The sequence below is a fragment of the Pinus tabuliformis genome, chromosome 3_1 (assembly GCF_031772625.1).
Source record: "Pinus tabuliformis cultivar Carrire ecotype Pingquan chromosome 3_1, CPIR1, whole genome shotgun sequence".
Classification (NCBI taxonomy): Eukaryota; Viridiplantae; Streptophyta; class Pinopsida; order Pinales; family Pinaceae; genus Pinus; species Pinus tabuliformis.
The window spans coordinates 465,368,391-465,389,334 of NC_142301.1; the positions used below are offsets into that span (position 1 = coordinate 465,368,391).

Here is a 20,944-nt window from a genome sequence, read left to right on the forward strand (position 1 = left end):
TCTTCGATGGTTCTTGGTTAACTTGATGAAGCTTTAACATGTTGTTCCTTGCTTGCATGTTGGATGGCTTGACAGGCTCATCTGTTCGTGAAGGTGCATGTTCGTCACGTTCGTTCGTTTCGCATGCATCATTCATTCATCCCTTGGTGAACTTGTCCTTCTGCATGTGCTCCCTTCATTCATCCCGTTTGTCGTCTTTCCATTTTGTTTAGTGTACCTATAACTACAGTCGCTCATGACGAGACGACATCAAATCCAAAACCTCCTAGTCTACCATCACACATGATCATTTCAAATGCGGGTGACCAGGAGAGGAAGCAACATTGCGAAGTGGGAAGATGGATCTAGGCACTGCTGATGAAAATTGTACAAGAGTCACTGAGTGATGAAGATGAGAAATCTAATTCGACAGTGATTGTCTGCGAGGTCTGGCTTGGCTAAGAGACAAAATTGTACAGATTTTTGTAGGGACAGTCCGAGCTACAGGAAGGCAAGGCAGGCATGCTCTGCACATTTTGTGGAATGAATGGGCAGCGGGAGCTAGACAACCAAATTTGTGCAATTTTCTAGAGGAGCGGGCTGGGCTGCATGAAGGGTCAGCAGGTAGGGATTCCACAATTTTTTAGGGGAACTGCCTGGAGACTGGTGGCCAAAACTATGAAATTCCTAGAGGGAACTAGCAGCTAGCTACTGGGGTCACTGGCAAACTAAACTGTACAATTCCCATAGGAAAATACCATTTGGCTGCTAGAGACACTGGCAATAGAAAATGCACAATTCCTAGAGAGAACTAGTAGTCTCCTACTAGGGGTTGCTGGCAAGTGAAATTGCACTGCGACCAGGAGGCCGGCCTACTGATCATTTTTGCGTAATTTCTGAGCTGAGATGATTGATGCATAGCGAAAGGAAAGCTCATGAACACTGCGAAATTTCTGAGATGAACAGTCGTCGACTGTTAGGATGACTCACTAGGAAAATTGCGCAATTTTCCAAGGTAGATAGGGACGGGCACTTGGTGTCTATCCGGCATGTCTGCAGAATTTCCTCAGTCAGCTGAGGGAGTAAGTTTAATGACCTCTATGCAAATTTTGAGGGGAGTAAGTCCCGAGGTGACTATCGGGTCTGACTGTCCGGGTGGCCAGCATGAGGGTTGATTGAAATTCTTGGGAGCAGCGCAACTTGAAAATACTAGCTTGGTGCTTCTGCTCTGTTTCTGGTGGACAGTCGATCGAGTTTAGGTGTCAGAGGGGTGTCTGGTCATTCGAACTTCAGCAAAAATGACTAAGTGTGTGAACGAACAAAAGATGAATAGGTGATCATACGAACACACACTCACATGACTCAACAAAGAAATGACCCAAACCATCCAAACACACGTGTTCAACATGACTGACTGATGGTGCAAGTGACAAGCACGACACCCGTGATTGACTGTTCATTGATAGAGATGATGCTTGCATGATAGTGAATGTGACTCCTTGTGTGAGTGCAACAGATTTTTTTCATAGCAATCACAACAAGCATATACGAAGTGAAGACTTCGAGCATAACCAAAATATGGTGGCAAGCATGACTTAGATACTAGCATGCAAAAACTTGAATGAAATGAACAAGCAAGGTGGATGTGAGGACCCACACGAGCTCACGGAGCGAACCCACGTGTGTGCAGTCATCAAGTGAAAATCTCAAGGGAGGCTCTGAAATTGGTACAGGGAAAAAAAATTTAGGGTGGTTGTAGCCGCTACAACACACTCACAACTATAAAGATGGAATTGTTGCTGCTCCTAGCCTCCAATGACCTACAAGGTTGACACCACAAAAACTAGAGGAAAAAAGAGCAAAAGGTGTTTGTTTAAGTTGTGATAGAAAACACACTAAAGGTCATAACTATGTTGAGAAGAAATTATTTTACATGGATTGTGAAGATGATGAAGAAAAGGAGTAAGAAACATCAAAAGAAGAACATGGGTTATCAATACCACATACCCTAAAAACCATAATTCATTCCATATTACACTTTAATTACTCATATGACATTTTTTTAATTAATTAATTAATGTAATTAAAAGGAGAAAAAGGACGTAACTACTCTAGAATAAATTTCAACTTTGATGTATGACTACTACCAACAAAAATATTATCTACAATCCACCTAATAATACCATCGGCCATTACCATCACTTATCAATACCACATGCCCTAAAACCATAACTTATTTCATATCACACTTTTTGTACTAGTATCATATTTTTGTAATTAATTAATTTAATTAAAAGGACAAAAATGACATAACTATTCTAGAATATATTTCAACTTTGGTGTGTGGCTACACGAACAGAACTATTTTCTACCATCCACCTAATAATAATTGATAATTAAATTAAAATTCTCAATACCTTATTTTAAAATAAATATCTTTGCTAACATCGGTACCCATTCATTCCATCTTTGTCAACATAATTACGTATTCATTCTTGTTTTAAAAATAACTATTAAAATGATCATCAAAATTATCCATTCACAATGTTAAAAGAAAAATTAAAATAACTATCAAATTACGCATACACACCCAAAAAAATTAAATTAGTTTTATAATGTTTATTTTGTAAAATAAGTTTTAGTTTTGAGTTTTAGTTTGTTAGTCATTTGATTTATGATAATTGTTATATTGATAATATCGTTATTACATTAAACAATATTAATAACATTATTAATTTCACTTAAACTTTTATCTAATATATTATATATTCATAAACAATCAAAAAATATTATCATCAAATTAAACATACACATAAACATATTTTATAAATTTTAGTTTATAAAATATTTTTAAAATTTTGAGCTTTATTAAAATAACCATCAAATTAAACATACACACAAAAACAAATGTTTTGGAATGTTTATTTTCTAAATTAAAATTTGAGTTTTGAACTTTACTTCGTTAGTTATTTGATCTATTTTACTATTATTATTATGTTGATAATACATTAATAACATTTTTTATTTCATGAAAAACATGTGTTATAGATATTATCTATTCACTATATTTATAAATTAAAACCCAAAAACAAATCAAAAAATTAGAAAGAAAGAGTGTCATTATTAAAATAATCATCAAATTCAACATAAGCATACAAATATTTTATAAATTTTAGTTTTATTTTATTTTTTTAGTTTTATTTAATTAGTTATTTGATTTATGATATGCCTTGTGTTATAATGCTATTACCATATTAAATTATACTGCATTTATATATAATTAACATTATTTTCACTTAATTTTTCATAGAAAAGTAAGTTTTAAATATTGATATTGTGATAAATATTTATTATTAATTCTATTTCAGTGATGTGTGTGTGCGCGCACGCCAAAGAGATAAATATTTTTAATGTAATATTTGATATTTTATGTAACTTTTAAAAGATATTTAGAATTTTATTTTTTACAATTATAGATTTTATAAATTTTAAATATATTATAAAATGTTTTTACCATTAAAATATATTTTTTCAAAGTTGGTATATATTCTGTTTATACTAGAAAAAAAGTCTATCTACTAAATCATTAAATCAAACAAGTTTCAAAAAAAGTTTGCGTAGATATCGATAGATAGTTTTAACAATAATATTGTTATAGATAAAATATACATAAGAATAAAAAAATTATAGTTTAGGATCAACATTAATAATAATGTCTATTTACATTGTCCAATCCTTTTTTCCCCCTCTATTGGATTAGTTACATTCTTAGTAAGAGTAACAATGGAAAACTCACTCAAATATTTTGGTAGGAAATTTGGAAGAGGTAGGTGGATTTGCTTCCATATTTGATGATAAGGTTTGATATTTTTCCAGCAAAGTTGAGAACTCCAATCTCCTTCCATATGAAAGCTCTTACTCTTGATGGCTAGCATCTCCACAACATTGGCAGACTATGGAAAATTGTAGGATGAGAGCATGCAAATTTAGACTTCGCTGCAGGAAGATCCAAATGTTCAAAAACTGTAGGAGGAAATGTAGCAAAAGCAGCATCAATTGGAGGAGAGTCCGAAAAGTACGAAGAGTTTTCCAATATCATAGACACTCCCAAAAATTAATGAATCCAAGGAGCTACAAAATAAAATCAAGGAGTTGAAGGAGGAGCAAAGTTTGATAGAAAGGAATTAGCTTTGGTAGGATGAGGCCCTCCATCTATCACAGGCAGTGGATGAGAAACTTCAGAAACTTCGACAAAGGGAGACAGAATTGGATAATATGTGTTTAGAACATGTCACATAAGCATTATTAGAAGAAGTGCACAATGAGAAAAAGTAGCTGGCAGATATTCTGCAACAATTCGACAATACATACAACAATATTGCAGACAAGATCAGATGCAAAGTAGCTGAGTGACTCGGGATGAGTGACATGTGAGTGTTGGGGACCTATCGGGGGCAGCCCAACTTGGCCATGCTTTGGGCAAGGAATCCAAATTTCGTGGGTAGAGCATGCAATAGAAAGGATGTCGCAGAGTGAAAATTGGACCACGCAGTAGAGCAACAGAGCACAACGAGGACCGCATCGAAAACCCATCGCACAGTGCGGGGACTTCGCGGCAAAGCCCTTCCCTTTTTATAAAAGCATATAATATTTTGTAAAATTTGAATGGTTTTGGACCATAGTCCCTTGTATTTTGGAAACCATGGTATTCGGTCAATGGTAATGTAGCGATGTAATCCCTCAATGTAAGAATATATATAGGGATGAATAATAAAGAAGGAATGCATGAATTAGATCAAAATCTATGTTTATGGTTGTATTTTTGTGATTTGTACTTCACATAAAGAGACAAGGCTCCACATTTGAGTGCGTAGAGGCTTGGGTCTATAGCTTAGTGCGTAGGCAACCTACAGTTGTGTGTGAAGGTGAAGAACTATTTGTTGTAGCAAATTTTCTATTATAAGCAACAATTATTGTGGATGTAGTCCAACATTGGGATCAACCTTGGTAAAATCTGTGTCTTCATGTGTTGATTTTCTTATTATCTGCACATTATTTCAATACTGAGAAGTTTATGGATGTTTATGATATGTTTAAGTGATGAATGTAATTCTGTGAAGTAATATATAAGTGTGAAGTATTTCATGAATGAAAAGTAGTTCATAAGTGTTAAAGCATAAGAAAATACAAATTTACCATATTGCAGTATCCATCAAGGCTACAGAAACCTTGTTTTGCAACCTCCCATAATCACTTCGGGTGAGATTGTGATCTTCTTTTAGGTCATTTTTGAAAGGGCTAGTGTTTGAGGGTTTTGTTGGTGCGCAGTAAAATTCAAACTTAGGTCAACCCAACCTAAACCAACACTCCCGCCTGCTCCAATCATTTCTCTCCCTTCGTGAATGAATGTGAGAGTCAAATCCCCTTGCTCCTTGCCTAGTCTCGTCCTCCATAAATTTCTTGTCCTCGTTTCCTTATGAAGGTTACAAATTATGTGGGCCTTTGTACCTTTCTATGTAGCTTATTCAATTATAAGAACCAATTCATTAATTTTATGCACCATGCATCTTTTAATGGTTGTCCAATAATTCACGTTTTCTACACAAGAAAACCTCAACATCCTAAATAAGTAATCCTCCTCCTCAACTCTGGAATCTGTGTCCCTTTAACTCAGCCCCTTTTTAAATTTCACATATTTGTAAAAAAAAATATTTATAATGCATTTTATGATAGAACCATGGGTTAGGATGTCACATCCTCAATTCTTGAGTAGTTTTAGATGCTTTTGCATACAATACTCTTCCTCCCATGTGTAATATTTAGCACTTATGTTCTTCCTCTTAATGAGATACTCTAAAATCAATCTATTTTGTATCTATCATATTCTTCTTTTCATGATTGCTTTAGACTCCATTATAATTTTTCCTTCCTCATCAAGTTCTAACAATATACTTTGAACTAGGATCTTGTCACCTATAACCTTATTTAAGCACGAAACATGGAAAATTGAGTGTACTCGTGAAGATGCAGGCAACTCCAATTTATATGTCATAATACAAATCTTTTACAACACCTTCTAAGGACCATAGTACTCGTGGGATAATTTATTATCCTTATTATTTTTCTTGAGGGACATTTATTTGTATGGTTGTAGCCATAAAATTACACAATCACCCACATCAAAACATATTTCACTATGATGTTGATTATTTTGTTGTTTCATTTGATTTTGCATTAGATTTAGGTTATCCTTCAAGATATGGAGAACTTGTTGTCGATGCTCGATGTGATATTCCACTGCTTGAACCTTAGAATTGTCTCTTAAAAACAATGTGATGGACGGTGGATGATATCCATAAAGCACCATATATGGGGTCATTTTTTCTTTGGTATGGAAGGAAGTGTTATAACACCATTCTGCGAGAAGTAACCACTTGACCCATTGTGTTTGTCCGTAAGACACAAAACAATTAACATAGCGTTCCAAACATTTGTTCAGTATCTCATTTTTCCTATCAGATTGAGGATGATAAGATGAGTTATGAGCTAGTTGAGTACCAAGAAAAGAAAATAATTTTGTCCATAAGTTTCCAATGAAAATGGGATCTCTATCACTTACAATAATCTTTGGGTTTCCATGTAGCTTTTTAATTGTTTCGACAAATTCAATAGCGACTGTATTGGCTTTTAAAGGATGAGATAGTGCACAAAAGTGTGCATACTTGTTAAGTATATCAATTACCAACATGATGATACTCTTTCCTTTAGACTTGGGTAAACCTATGATAAAATTCATTGAAACCTCCTCCAAATGTTGACTTGGAATAGTTAATGGTTGTAAAAGACCCGAGGTATGAATTATCTCAACTTTATTTTGTTGGCAAATTAAACGTTCTATTGCAAACCTCTGAATATTGCATTTAAGGCCATCCCAAAAAAAATCCTTCTTGACCCTGTGGTAAGTTTTTTAAAATCTTAAGTGCCCTCCTATAGGAGACATCTGCAATTCCAAAAAAACTTTTTGTTTGAGTTGGGATTTCTTACATAAATATAAGAAATATCTGTAGCACAACAAATCTTTTTTCCGAATAAATGTATAAGAAACACTAGGATCTTGGTAGTGTTTCTCTAGGTACCAGCTTAGTAGAGAAATCTATCTCCCTGTGAGGAGGTAATCCAAGAACCTCAATTGAGAAGACATCTGCATATTTATGCAAAACAAGTTACCTCTTTAGAATCTCTTCTTACTCATCTTCAATTTCACTGCCAGCCTTATCATTCTAGGAAACTTGTAATGCTAACAACATGCATCCTTTCCTACTCCTACATTTATCTTTCATAGAAGTGGTTAGTCATATTGAAATGCAATTTTTCCTTCCCCGCAACACTCTTTTTTCTCCTTTCTCATCTAAGCATTCAATTACCTTTCCATAGAAATATACCTTTTCCTAGTGTAAGTACAACCAGTACATACCCAACAACATGACGTACACACCCAATGAAAATACATTTAAGTGTGTCCCTGTGGAAATGTAGCTGAGCTCAAATGCAAAGGACCTTACCCAAAGGCCGACCTTCCCTTTTGTCCCAGTTGCTAGAAAAATTGCCCATGGTTATTCATGCAATTCCCTAACTAGGTTGCATTCGTCAACAAGCTCTCAGCTGACATAGCTATAGTTAGAACCTGGATCGATTAAAATGGAAACAATTTGATCATGCACCTTACCTTCCATCTTAATGATGGATGTCTGGTGATCTGCGTGGTGGTTATCCACTGTTGCATAAATTCTTGACATGCTTTGAGCTACCTCACCCACTGTGCAAGATTCTTGAGATATATATATATATATATATATGGTCCAAAATTTTGTTGATGTGGACAATCCCTTATTTTGTGGTTATCACCCTAAGTCCAGCATCTGAGTGGCTCTCGAACTTCAAATTTTGGCTGACCTGACATTGGTTTCTGTACATTTTTCTTAACAAAAACATAAACTTTGTATTAAAAAGAATTGTCTTCCATGAGTTTATTGCTTACCTTATCTCTTCTTTGAGATTTTCTTAAACCAATTATTCTTGTGTCCAACACTTCTTTTGGACTACAAATAACTCTTGATTTCTAGCCAACATTTTTCCTACTCATATCAATACATCAACTCTTCAATAACATCCTTCAACATAGGTGGTTCTAGCAACTCGATTTTGTCTTTGAATTCTATAGGCAACCTACTAATAAACCTTTGAATTTTGGCTTTCTCATTTGTGAGATATGGTATGTACCTAAATAGTCCTAGGAAGTTGGTGACATATTTCTCATATGATAGCTACCCCATATTCAGTTCATAGAACTCCTTTTCCCTTGAGGCTATAAGTGGTGATTCTAGCTTTCATATTTTCATAACAGTCGTGTATTATAAAAAACTTCTTCATACCCAATAGAAAAGCTTCTACATTTGATGCTTCCTTCATGTCCCCATCAAATGTGGGTTGTTTGGATTTCTTAAATTATTCAAAAATGTAATTCTTTCGCTTGCTTCCTAGATGATGTTCATAATGATGGTGTGAATGGTGATGGTGCTTCCTAGTAGCAGAACTAGATAGTTTGCTAGAATGATTCACCTATATGCTAGTTCCTCCTCTTGGGATGCTCAAAGATACATCTCCTAGCATAGTGTCCTCTCTTTCGTGCTTGTTCCTTTTCTTAGACCTACCAGCATATGATCCATTGGTTTTCTCTTTTGGCGCATGATGACTCTATATGTCTCTATGACTAGACCTCATCTCAGACTCCCTCTGTCTCTAGCAATCTGAGAGACTTTGCAAGATAACTAAATTGACATTCTCTTTCCTTTCCTATGATTTTACCAGCCTCTTAGTGTCGGCCTTGAAGATTCTCACCTCAGAACTCAAGCTTCTTAATGTGTCCATCTAGTCTGGGGAGTGATTCCCTCCCCCTTTGTCCATTGAAATTTATTCTACATTAACTTTGACTCAATCACTTCCATATTGTGATTGATCATAGTTGTACTCAACCATTCCAGTCACCATTGCCGTATTTCCTTTGTCTTATGTTGCTTGTGATGTGTTGTCAACCACACACATTGTTAGATTTTTCATGTGATAATCAATTAAACATCATAATAATCATGAACCTTTCATTCATGGAGATGTCATGGAGAACCCTTCTATGAGAGAAAAATCATGTTAGCATACTAGTCACATTTAATAATTCATATGCATTAATCACACAATATGTAATTTCATCAACAAATAAGAAACTATATTGTGTACACCTTTCCATAAAAACAATCCATATTAGCACATAATTGTCAAATAAGTAGAAATTATTAATTGCACATTCAGGTCTATGATTTTAGCTCAACAAGGTACTACTAGCTCATAACTCACATAGTCAGGGCACCCATTAAACCTAGAATTAATTAGTTAGGCCAACTTTTAAAACCTAATAATGTAGTGGTTAGTATTCTATAAATCATTACCCACTCATGATAGATCCCATCCAATCCAATCGTTGAACATGGATCCTCTAATATGACCTGTAACATACCCAACCCCTCAAATACTGTTTGGGGAATGGGGTAAAATTCCTCTTTCTTTCTCTCCACTGAATTTTACTTAGGCTTCCTTACTTATCATCAAAGCCTTGAAACTAGAGCTTTCACTCTACGTGCTTATGTGTGTGTGTGTGTATTTATCTCGCCCTACCAAATGCAACAACCTTTGCTTTCTGCATCAAACTGACACCTTTAAGCATAACACCCTTATGCCTCTAGGGTGGTTAACACTGGACATGCCACCCCGCTTACCTTCTCCCGATGACTCCTAAGCATGTTCCTTGTTACCCTTCAAGATATCCCTTTCGAGATTACAGGAATGGTGGGATCGCACCACCCTCTTCCAATTGGCCCATAGTAATCCAACTATTGATTACTATCGTAACCTCCCATGTAACACCCAACCTTACCATCTCGACACTCTTCTTGTTGCACCTCTTGGTATGTCCACAGTCGATCCATCAGGATGACCTACTATGTGGGGCCATTTCCCAACCAATAGGTTGTTAACCGTAGTGCAGGCTCTACCATGCACCAACCTTATGTCTCCCCGCTTCTCCCATCCTCACAATTTCTAAAGAGTGACTCTTTGTTGATTGTCGAGATTAAGTGTAAAAGGTGGTTTCTCCCAACCAATGGGGATGCATTCTATCTCACGAGCCTCTCCACGAGGTCGTACCTACATCATCTCACTAATCACCTCCATGCCCTTTCCTTTGTTGCTCCTCTTGCACCTCCAAGTGAGAACCATTAGGCTTACCTAGCATGTGGGCCTTTCCACACTAATCTCACTTCACCTCATGTATGTGGAGGCCCTCCTAGCTTGACCCCACCAACTCAACTTTGGTCAATGACACAGCTATTAGGCACACACCATCCTAATTTCCTATCCCAATTCCTTCTCACTCACATCCTTGTTCATTCATCTAGGTTCATAGTGATGGGTTGACATGTCCTAGGTCCACTTTTGACTAATCACAAGACCACTAGCTCACCTATCACATGACCCACTTCCCCATGAATAGTAGCCCCGTCTAGTGCGGACACTTACACACACCTACCTTACATCATCTTGCAAGGTCTTACTCAACACTTTCCATAGCCACTCCCCTTCGTACTTCTGGGTGGGGGCCACTGGGAAGACCTGGCAGGTAGGGCCTCCGCTTAACCAATATTGTACCCACTAGATTTCACGGCCACTGACATCATCCTGCTTTCTCTTGGCACCACCAAACGAGATATTTTGGGTTGCGTTGTTTGGTCCGCACCACCCCCAAACAATGGAACCCTTGCCAAGAATTTGTGTCATCCTTCTCATCCCTCACTGACATCATCCTGCTCAATCCTTTCACTGCACAATATAAGTCTTCAAACTAATCCCTCTAGGTTGGAGGTCCTAGGCCACATCACCACTTCTTCATCCAATCGTGTTAAAGGAAAATCAAGTGTGCCAATCTGTGGCTACCACAACTATAGTTTTGATTGGTGCAAGGATAATATTTTCTAGATCTTCATTATAATTTTAATTCTTTCCATATTGCACCGCATTTAGATTTCTCTTAACTCTACCATGGCTTGACTATTAGAACCCTATTAACCTTTGAACTATGAGCTTGATCTGGTTTTCGACCGACATCACAAGAGCTTGCCTCAACTCCTCATTGATTGATTCTGATTGGGTATTCTATCTAGGGAGCTTCTAAAAGTGTTCAGTAAACACCGTGAATGGCATCATCACCCAATGTCAATAGTGACGAAAGTGTCTTACTAATGCACCCCACATTTCTACCCCTCTCGAGTTCATAGCTTGATATTGATGAGTTCTTAGCCATCTGATATTCTTCGTGTCGAAGCAAGGAATTCCCAATGTGCCAATGTAGGTGATCCTATAGTTGTGTTCTATCATGGGCCTACAGTGAATCCCTGAAGGGATTCACCTCTCCTACCACACACCAAGGGTTTCTAACTTCAATTCAAGACTACAAGCAGCTCTATGGCACTATGTTGAATCATCTGGTATGCTACCAATGATGCAAGGAAGCTAGTGAAAGACATATAGGTTTCTCATAATGCAAGTTTGACTAATCCTTAATGCAACACATTCGACTATCCTTGTACTTAAGAGATAGGGTATCTCTTCCAGTGTTTAAGCAGCACCTCCTGTGTAAAAATAACATGCTTATAACCATATGAATAATTAGATGTATGCAACCATAGACCCTACAAAGCAGGCAATCTCCTTGTAATCACTTCACAATAGTAAAAAGGGTCTCTATGCCCAAGGTTTCCAAGTGTTATTCCATATCCTTATGGGTCCTTTCACTGCTTGTGGTAGTCATGGTGTCATTAATCTATTCACATATATACTATTAGCAACATTATTTTGTATTTAATACAAAACATAATTCCAATGTAGAGTTGTGGCATAATCTATGTTATCATGTTCATTCGTTTATATTTTGTTGCATATTATAGGTTATGACAACATTAGAAAACGCTTCAAATAGCACCTTTTTCCATTCTAGAGGCACATGCTTGATAAATTCATTTAACAAAAAAATACTTTCATAAATGCAACACATACATATATCTATGCATATTTTTCATAACCATAAAAAGCCATCTCCACACAGAGGTGTAACCACATGCTTACTACATCAAAAAAAATATTACATTCCAGAGATCTAGAACCATTTGAAGCAAAACTACATCATAAAATAATCAATGTGTAAACAAGCACATATGGGTGCTTATGTTTTAAATTTGTAGGAAAACTCATTCTAGGATTAGGACTCTCCACCCAACCCTAGACACTTGCATCCACACTTACTTGCAGATATCAACCCCGAGACAGATTCTAGAGACTAAGGGGCATGTTTGATGGATTAGAACACTAATTTCCAACTAGAATAGGGAATCCAAAGGACCACTTCCTCAATCCCACCAATGGACCACTACCATCTTCTTAGCATAGGGATTCGAAAGGTTCTTACCTCATCTTGAGTGCATACACAGTGATTCATTCCCTTCTAGGGAGTCCAAACTCCACTATAAGAGTAACGCAGTAAACATAGGCCTTCAATCAAGGCTTCCTTTGATGTTTCTTTAGGCTTAGCCTCTTACGAAGATTTCTAGGGCTCTAGAGTCTGTAATCTAGTGCCATAGCCTCCAGGGGACCCAGGCTACTATAGGGCTCTAGAGATATCATTCCATCCCAGAGCCTCCAAAGATCCAAACTATTACAAGGCTCTAAAGACTTTGTCTCAGCAAACAACCTCCAAGGACCCAATATTTTTTAGGGCTCCCAATATCCTATCTCAACCAACAACCTCTAGGGAATCAAAGTTGTTACCAGGCTACAAAGACTAGAAACTCAACCCACAGCTTGCGAGGAACCCAAGAGCCAATCGCATTCTCTTCTCTTCTCTTATGTTCTACGTTGCCTATGTTGAATGCTCTCTGTTTCATGTCATGTTACTTCCTTCTCCCACTCCTCCCTCATGCTTAAATCATTTCTCTCCCTTCATGAATGAATGCGAGAGTCCAATCTCTCTCCTCCTTGCATAGTTTTGTCCTCCATAAGTTTATTGTCCTCTTTTCCTTGTGAAGTTTCCCAAGTGCATGGGATTGTGTACTTTTGAAACTCATTCCATTTTAAGAACAAGTTCGCTAATTTCATCAACGAGCGAGCTTTTAATGATCATCCAAAAATATAGATTTTCTGCACAAGAAAACCTCAACATCAAAGCAAGCATTCTTCCTCTTCATATCTAGAATCTGTGTCCCTTTAACTTAGGCCCCTTTTTAAATTTCACATATTTGTAAAAAAAATATTTGCAATGCATTTTATGAGAGAAGCATGGGTGGGGCTATCACATCCTCAGCACTTGAGTAGTTCTAGATGGTTCTGTATAAAATACGCATCCTCACATGTGGAACATTTAGTAGGTAATTTCTTCCACTTAATGAGATACTCTTAAATCAATCTATTCCGTAGCTATCAACTTCTTGTTTTTGTGAATGTTTTAGTTTCCAATATGATTTTTCCTTCCTCGTCAAGTTATGTCAATATAGTTTGAACTAGGAGCTTTTTACCTATAACCTTGTTTAAGCATGAAACATGGAAAATTGGGTGTATTCACAAAGATGCATGAAACTCCAATTTATATGCCATAGTACCAATATTTTTAAACATCTTGTAAGGCCATAGTACTTGTGTGATAATTTATTATCCTTCTTATTTTTCTTGAGTCACATTTGTTTGTATGGTTGTATCCGTAGAATTACCCAATCACCCATATCAAAACTTCTTTCATTGCGATGTTGATATGTTTGTTGTTTCATTGGATTCTATGTCAACATTAGGTTATCCTTTAAGAGTTGGAAAACTGGTTGTCGATGTTTATTGTGATATTCCACTGCTTGAACCTTAGAATTTTCTCTTAAATATGATGTGATGGACAGCGGATGATATCCATAAAGAACCATAAATGGCTTTATTTTTTATGTGTTATGGAAGTGTTATACCACCATTCTACCAAAGGTAGCAACTTGACCCATTGTGTTTTTTTATTAGATACAAAGCAATCAATATATCCTTCGAAACATTTGTTCACTATCTCATTTTTCCTATTAGATTGAGGATGATAAGATGAGCTATGAGCTAGTTGAGTACCAAGAGAAAAAAAGTAAATTTTTCCAAAAAATTCCAATGAAAATGGGATCTCTATCACTTACAATAATCTTTGGGTTTCCATGTAGCTCATGAGCTATTTCCACAAATTCAGTAGCAACTGTATTAGCTTTGAAAGGATGAGATAATGCACAAAAGTGTAGATACTTGGTAAGTCTGTCAACTAACACCTTGATTACACTCTTTCCTTTAGACTTGGGTAAACATGTGATAAAATCCATTGGGAACTCCTCTCAATGACGACTTGGAATAGGTATTGATCGTAAAAGACTCGGGGTCTAAATTATCTCAACTTTATTTTGTTGCAAAACCAAACATTATCCTCTAAACCTCTGAATATCATATTTAAGGCCATCACAAAAGAAATCCTTCTTGACCATGTGGTAGGTTTTTAAAATCTTGAGATCCTTCCTATAGGAGAGGTGTGCAATTCTAAAAGAACCTTTTATTTGATTTGGGATTTCGTACATACATATAAGTGATTTTTGTACCACAATGAATCATTTTTCTAGATAAATGTAGAAGATGCATTAGGAGGCTTGCACAAATTTTTAATGAGTGTCCAAACCTCTTCATCATTCTTCCACTCATCCCTTGCTTTTGTTATCCAATCAGGTTTGATATTAGAAATGACACAGAGAAATTCCTTTACATCCTCATCCCTTCTTGAATGTACATATAAAAAACATTTTTTTTCCCTTTTTAATAGATGATTTAAAAGCAATAACCCAACATCTTTGTGACCTATTTTTTCTCCTCTTCTAAACATAATCTTTGTTCTAAGAAGTATTTAAGACTATCGTGATATTTTTTTACTTTGAAGAGTCTTCCAATTAGGTAAGGGCGCCATTGCTTCAGAGCATATAGTATTTCCATGATTTCCTTCTATTAAATGGGTTTGTGTAAATACTTTCCCTCGATTGGACGAATTTCCAAAGAAACGGGTCTTCTTTCCTGTATTAAAATATTACCAATTACATTTCCTAAGGCATCACATTCCACAATAAAGTTTTTTATGAATTCTAGTGTAGCTAAGAATGGAGCTTGGCACATTGCCTCTTTAAGATGTTCAAAGGACTTAGTTGCCTCTAGAGTAAAAAAAAAAATCATCTTTCTTTAGTAATGTTGTTAGATGTGATGTTATTTTTCCATAATTCTTAACAAACTTGAGATAATACCCTGTCAACCAAGAAATGCTCGAAGATGCCTTAAGGTTGTGGGGATTTTCCATTCCTTTATGGATTTAATTTTGTTAGAATCTACCTTAACAGCCTTATGAGATACAAAATGGCCCAAATACTCCACTTATTATACCCCAAACAAACATTTGGAGGGTTTTGCATAAAATTGTTTGTCCTACAATAGTTTGAGCACCCTGTCAACATATTGAACATGATCTTTCCAAGACTTCTTATAGATTAGTATGTCAGCAAAAAATACTAACACAAAATTTCTAAGGGTTTGAAAGTGGAATTCATCAAACCTTAAAATGTGGAAGGTGCATTAATAAGGATAAAAGGCATGGCCACAAATTCATAATGACCTTCATTTGTTCTAAATGTTGTTTTTGGAATGTATTTTTCCTTCCTTCTAATTTGATGATATCTTGAACGAAGATCCAACTTGGTCAAGTAAATTGTTCCATGTAGTTCATCAAACAATTCGTCAATCACAGGGATGGGAGATTTATCTTTAATAATTACATTGCTGAGGTATTTATAATATAAACATGTATGAAAATGATCCATCCTTCTTGTTCACCAACATTACTAGAGGAGAGAAATAACTTTAGCTAGGTTGAATTATACCTACCTCTAGAATTCGTGCAACCATACAGTCAATTTCACTCTTCTGCGAATAGGGATATCTGTAAGTCCTGATGTTTGGAGGAACACTTCCTGCAATTAAGTGAATAGCGTGACCATGATTAGGAATAGGTGGAAAACCTTTCAGAATATCGAATAACTTGGAATGATTTTCAAGGACTCTTTGGAGATCTGGGGAAATGGATGACTTAGATGTTTGAACATTTAGTCAGTTCAATTATGAAATTACCCCTAGTTGTTCTTTCCTTAAAATATTTTTCATACCATTAGAGTTCATTATCTTCCCAGTTTTCCCTATGATACCTCTTAATTCAACCTCTTTTCCTTCTCGAAAAATTTTCAAGAAAATTTCTTGAAAATTAAAATCTATTGTCCCAAAAGTTTGTAACCATTGGACTCATGATACAACATCAGTACCCCATTGGAATGTAAAGCATCAGACTATTCAATACATATTCCCCCATGCTTATATTGATATTATGGCACTTCCCTAAGAAATTTATATTTCCTCCATTTATAACCATCACTTGACACTTTGGTGTTGGATATAGAAAGAAATTAAAATCCTTGGAATAGAATTATGGGTACTACTTGAATCAATTAGCAATATTACCATTTTCTTCTTGATATGTCCTTCTACCGTGAGAGTTTTGGGAGTGGTAATTCCCACCAATGCATTAAAAGATATGGTTAGATACATTTCTTCATTTTCGACCCATAATTGGTTCTTGGTTTATTTACAGGTTAAGAATACTCATAGTGAAATAAGGGTGAATTTGCATGGTTAAGAATCTTGCTTCATATTTTTTTAAATAATTATTAAAAAAATATGTATATATATTTAAATCATATATATTAATTGTTGTTATAATTAATAATAATTTGGAGTAAATTTATAGTTTAGTTAGATTTTATGAGATTTTTAATCATATTAAAAATGTAAAATATATTATGTAAAAATGTTTTGATTTTTATTACAGATAAATACATATTTTAATTTTTATTGTAGATTGATGTTTATATATATTTAACAATTATTTAACTTATATTATTTACCAAAACAATTAAAATAAAATTTAGAATGAGTACACACCATTGAGGATATATCCCACACAACTTTAAAGCAATATTGATATTTCTGGATAAACTGTATATGCTTGATTTTCACTCCCAATTAAATTTATAAAAAAGCATCGATATCTGAAGATATGAATTCCATTTATGAAAACATGTAGTTTCAAAATATATCCTATTATACGTTTACGGCTACAAGGATAAAGTATATAGTTATTATTTTATCACGAATAACAACTAAGAGTAGCGACGTTCACGGCGGGCGGGCGGCGGGATTAGGATGAAGGACAGAATCATGGTGACGGTCAAAAAATTCATGTAAAACCATGTGACACACACCGGGCTATTAGTACTTCTGCAGAAAATCAAAATCAAAATGCTTGAGGTTGGTGTATTACATCTAACTAGTGCATTTTCTTCTAACGGTCGCTATGTGGATTATGTCTAGGTGTATGATGTTGATTTCATTGTAAGATAATTTATTCTAAGAGTTGTAGCTTATCACAAGCTCTTGGCTAGTGATAATGGAGTCATTATGTAGCTTCGAAAGGGGGAAATTTTTAAAATACTAGTAAAATGAAGAAAAAATATGGTAAGATTTTTATTTGGGGAATAGGTGATACTAGATTAGTTTTTGTATTTGATATTACAATTAGCTAGATCATTGAGAGGTAAAGGAATCACATGCTTACTAATAGAATGGTTGATGTATGATAACTATGTGTGTTGTTGTGCATGCGTAAATGTGTTGATGTTAATATTTGATGGACAACAAGAAGTAATGTTTCCTACATTCTAATACCTTACCACATTTTAATTGGAGGATGTGTGGTAAAGGACCAATTTAACTTATTATCCAACATAAATCTTTCATTGGAATGTGTTAGATACAAATTACAACTTTAAGTTCTTAAAAATATTTAATGACATATCATATTTACATTAAACTTATGTATTATGACTAGTTGTTGTGCCCTAATTGTAAGTAGTATTCTTTCTCGCGTACTTCAAATATGAAAAAGTATCATAATTGAAAAAATTTACAATTATAAAAGAAAAATCCTTAATTATGTAACTTTTATAGTCCTTACAAATATATATTTAATTGGTTGTAATACTCTAATTAAACTCCATTCCTCAATTTAAATTTTGTGGTAATATATTTCTAAAATTATAACTTAAATTTATGCTAAATAGATTTAATATAATTTATAAATACATTTCATTTTATATAATAACAATTTTTAACTTATTAACTTTTACTTTAACGATAACTATAATTATAAATCAATATATAAAATAATATATATATATGTAAAATTCAATAAGAGACAGTGTTTACTCCATTTAACATCCCTAAATCATTTCATAAATGCATAGTTTTTACAATTTACGCCCTTTAACATCCGTAAATCAGTAAATCATCTGTAAATCATTTCATAGAGTCATATTTTCCCAAAACAATGTAAAAATTTTATTACTCCACCAACTTTCTCATAAAATCATATTTTTCACACCACAATGTAAAAATTTGATGACTCCAACAACTTTCTATTTCAACTTTAGCTTGTATACCTTCAACGGTGCTCTCCCATTTTTGACTCATATGATAATGTGTAACATTCTTTTCTTTTTTCTCTTGTTTTATAATGTGAAACATTCTTTCGAGCAACAAATTATTTTTTTCATATATTATAAAAGTATCATACGTTTATAAACGTGTCACAACCTAAATGAAAGTTTATGATATACCTTATTTTCCATCTCACATGAAATTCGAAGAGAAGGCCATGCAACATACAAACTCCTTAAAGATGACCGGTGAGAGTACAAAGAAATCGTCATGTCCTTTTTTAGAGGAGGAAAAAATTTGGACCATTTCTGGATTTGTGAGTGTCATCTTTGCGTAGAGGCCATGCTAATCTTCTCTGTATCGTTCTAATTTTATCGGACTACCTAAAAACACGACTAGCACATGTTTTTATGGAGTCATGTTTTAAGAACATCGTGTAAAAACATTTGAAATATAAGGTTGCAACAAATAATTCTCCGAGATTTTTACAGATCTCTCTTTTGTGGAAGATTACGTCTATATTAATTTATGGGTTATTATTTTTTTGTCACGGGAAGAGAAGGTAATAACGTATTTTAAAAATTTTAATGTCGATATTAATTTTAAATTTACCAAAAATTAAATGATCTTATTTAAAAATTTTGTTAAATCAATTTTTTTTATTTTTTTAAATATATTTATTTTAATTTTAATTGATTATTTTTTATTTTACCATGATTGTACTACAAAATCCGTAATTTATTATACCATAAATATTTTGTTGTACATACTGATATTAAATCACTAATTATAACATTAGTTTATTTTGAAATAAATCGTGCACAAAATTAAATTTGTACATACAATTATTTTAACATATTCCTCAATTTCAGGGTTAAATACAAAATACCACACCTAATATTCTTAGAACCGCGAATCTGCAATGCACATTAATGATTAAACCAATTACTGAGTTTATAGTTTTTTACTCACTACCCATACGCATGGGTGCATTAATATATATTCATTCACGTTCAACTTGGTTCGTGGGTTATTTGTGGGTGTGGGAGATGCTAGTTCAATCGTTTAGACTCGTCCTTACTCAACTGATGTGGAATATGAACTACTGTTGAATTTCCATACCGCTTTTGCTTTCGGCTTCTTTGGTAACACTGAGCCCCTCCTAGTTTTAAAACAATCATGACATTTTAATTTTCTTAAAGAATAACTTAGTAATATGTAGTGTTTCATATTTTTATTTGGCCCTCATTTTTCGCTTTGTGAATAGTGTAGTAAAAACCCTTACCATAGTTGTATATACTTATATACTTGCTTCACATAGTTGTATATACTTGCTTCATTTGCCACTTTGTTTAATTTATCATATATCATTATGATGTTTTGAATCCCTTATTATCCTGCCGCTGGCAGTATAAATCAATCAATATTGAGTTGACCGTTAATTAACTTCCTTTTAACTAAAAATTAAACTAAAATACATAAAATTTACATTATAAAATTGAAATAATTTATTTATATATATATATATATATATATTATTTTTATTTATTACAAATTGATTGGTTCGTATAATTTTCTTATTGTATAATAATGTTTATGCCGCCATTCGTACATTTGCTTTTGGCATCGCATTCTTTCATGCCAAGCTGATGACGTCTGCAGTACTTGTTCCCGTCAAACTCCCCCGTGGCCCGCCACAAAATTCGAGGACAGCTCTTTATATTCCGAAATTCTCGGATTAAATTCTTGGTTGAGGACAGGCCTGGAATTTCAAATATCTTTTGCCTGTCAAATGAAAATTTGGAGACGGGTGTTGGTTTTCCATGCCCGTTAATTTAAGGTTTCATTAAATTGATGACGGTCAAATTTTTTGGTGTTACATGTTAAAAAAATTAGCAAGAATTCTTGCAGATTGACATTTTCGTAGTGAAAAAATCTTCCATCATGGCCACCAGAACACCAAATTTCTCCCTGTTTGGCAGTTTGTGTCTCATGCTCATCCTTACAGTCCTGAGCCCAGTGTTAAGTTGCAACAACTACATCCATCAATCTAAACTCGCCTATCATGCTTACTCAGAGCTGCTCTGACAATGGTATTGTAGAATCGATCAGACTAAATTGGAACACTATTTTAATAGTGGTAATAAAATTATCCTTTCAGTGGCGTAATTACTTTGTTCAGTTTTATTATTGCAGTTAAATTGGAATACTATTTTAACACCGG

The 20,944-nt window shown here is 34.5% G+C and overlaps 1 non-coding gene across 1 annotated transcript; it reads right to left on the bottom strand.

Moving 5' to 3' along the window:
* Window positions 1-19,011: 19,011 nt before the first annotated feature.
* On the bottom strand, window positions 19,012-19,117 carry LOC149187767 (U6 spliceosomal RNA). The gene has a single exon (XR_016256673.1). It is a non-coding gene; the product is annotated as a U6 spliceosomal RNA (small nuclear RNA).
* Window positions 19,118-20,944: the final 1,827 nt, after the last annotated feature.